The following is a 2,834-nucleotide window of genomic DNA, read 5'->3' as shown; positions in this document are numbered from 1 at the left end:
CTATTAGCAAAAATGCAACAGAATATGCCTTTATATTTAAATATTTTTAAAAAGAGTACCAGTATATTTGTACTCCTTTGAGAAATTCACAGTGGAGCTAAGACATGAACTTAGCTCTAAATGGATGAAGAGAATGCATTGGATAGAAAAGAAATAGGAGTTTTCAAAAGACAGAGATCATTGTAGACAAAGGGTGGACAGTAGGAATATTCTGTAAGTTCCTTGAGGACGTCACATGCAAAGTAGTGAGCAGGAAATAAACGTGGGTGACGGGTAATATCCTTGACCACGCAGGCTTGAGACTCATAGCTATATTTTCGTTACCACAAATGAGGGAAATCACTGCAATGTGTGTGCTTCTGAGTCTGAGGGAACTCCACTACACTGTTGGTGGGGATGTAAAATTGCTCAACCACTCTGGAAAGCAGTATAGAGGGCCCTCAAAAGACTGAGCTTCCCTCTGACCCAGGAACGCTACTCCTGGGAATTTATCTACTAGACCACAAACCAGGCCACACGAAGCCGCCACACAACCATGCTCATTGTAGCATTGTTTACCATAGCCAAGATAGGGAATCAGACCACATTCCCCTCATTGGATGAATGAGTCAAGAAAACATGGTATATTTATACATTGAAATTCTATTCATGCATCAGAAAGAATGATATTGCCCCATTCATAAGGAAATGGAAAGACTTGGGGGAAAATTATATTAAGTGGAGTAAGGCAGTGCCAAAGAAACATTGGTTGCACGGTTTCTCTCATTTGTTATAACTAGAATGTGCCTATAAATCTACAAGTAAACACACTGGGTGGTAAAAGACAAAAAAAATATTACACTGAGACATGATAAATTATACAGGTCATTAGGCATTCACACACAATGAGACCAAAGAAGAATATTCCTAGGATCAGAAAGGCTCCATAGCTATATGCATATGATCACATAAAATGGTGTTTATCAAAATGAACTCCAAGAAAAGGAAATGAGGTTTTTGTTATTTTGCTTTCTGTGTTTGTTTTATTTCCCTCCTTGGTTGCTTTTTTTTTTCTGTCCCTTTTGTCTTTCCTGTAAGTTTATCTGTTTAGGGGAGGGCAAGAGGAGCACAGAAATGTGGGGACAAAGGGTGAAGAGATGCAGCAGTGCTACTCACTAGACATTATGTTGGAGATGAACAATACAACTGTAGGTGAGGTCAGGAGGTAAACAGAGAAAATGAGGGAAGAAGTGACACTGTCACAAAGAATGCCATCATCACCTGACTTACAGAACTGTGACTCCTCTGCGCATCGCCTTTGCAATAGCAATTTTTAAAAAAAGGAACAAAAATCCCGTTTCTCTAGGTACAGCCTCAGGACTTAGAATGGACATTGTGTTCCTTATACTCACACATTTCTATCACGAGGAACAAAAAAAATACACAGAACAAACTGCTCCTGACTGTTGCCCTTCTGATATCAGCCTTACATCATTTCTATCAGTGTGATGAAATTCGTAGCACTGATGTCAGAAAGCCAATTCAACTGTATGTTACTTTAAAACTATAAAAAATTAACATAAATCTTTTGAACCAGCCAAAGCAGCATCTTTCTGGGCTTCAAGTGATATGCTCACACATCTACATTTAAAAATAATTATTATTAGCCAGGCTTCAGTGGCTCACGCCTGTTATCCTAGCTACTCAGAAGGCTGAGATTGGAGGATCACAGTTCAAAGCCAGCCCAGGCAGGAAATCCTGTGAGACTCTTACCTTACATCATACAACAAAAAACTTCAGAAGTAGAGCTGCAGCTTAAATGCTAGAGCATTATCCCTGAGCACAGAAGCTCAGGAACAACACCCAGGCCCTGAATTCAAGCACCAGTACTGGCACACACTCAAAAATGCAAAATAGAAAAACTAATTCTTACCCAATAGAGATTTAATCTAGTTTAACACTTCCAGTTTCCCTGTCCTGGTTCTCAAGGTATAATTGCATCCTAATTTTCATCTTGGGGCTTTCATTTTGGTCAATTCTTCAAATTCAAATGGCATATTTATACTATTATTTCTTGCTGTTCTGCCTGTGAATGGAATTTTTGACTGCACATTTCCATAATGAGGAAACTGTATTCTGTACTTCCTTCCAGCTTTGTCTACCCTCCCTGTCTTAGAAATTAAGCCAACTTTCCCATTGTTAGGCTTTCTACCATCTTACTTAATTTGTATATAATCTGATCCTAAAAATTTGAAACAAAGAAGCCATATTTTATCACCATGTGTAATTATTTATTAAGCAGGAAGGTTGCTCAGATTGTATATTTTGGCACTGAACTATGTAATGTTTCTTTTATCTGTATTTTACATATTTCTGTCTCTTTTTAACATTTAACAAAATGTATTTGTCCTTTAATATGTATCCTAAATTGGTTGTAGAAATTAAGAGAGAGACAGAAAGAACGAGAATCATTACTCTAATGGACCTCTAATTCTAATATGAAAGGTATACAAAACCTAATTGCATGTAGATTTTTCATGACAGAGAACAAATACTACTACAAAAAAAGAACATACGGGGTTATAGAAGGTGATGGACTACTAATCTAAGTGATCAGCTGGTCCTCTTGTGAGAGGAAGACTCATGAGAAAAGGCCCGGAGGAGGTGAAGACTGAATATATTGTTGTTTGAAACAGGTAAACACCAAAGGCAAAGATTTTGAGAGTAGAGGTGCTTTCCGTGGTTGATGAACACTTCAAAGGACATTGTGGCTGACAGGCTTACAGAGGAAAGGTAAATGAAACCAGACAGTGTTTCAGCCAGCAGCCAGACCACTTAGGAAACTTGGAGCCATG

Source organism: Perognathus longimembris, chromosome 9 (assembly GCF_023159225.1).
Source record: "Perognathus longimembris pacificus isolate PPM17 chromosome 9, ASM2315922v1, whole genome shotgun sequence".
NCBI lineage: Eukaryota > Metazoa > Chordata > Mammalia > Rodentia > Heteromyidae > Perognathus > Perognathus longimembris.
Note: the sequence above shows the minus strand (reverse complement) of the source record.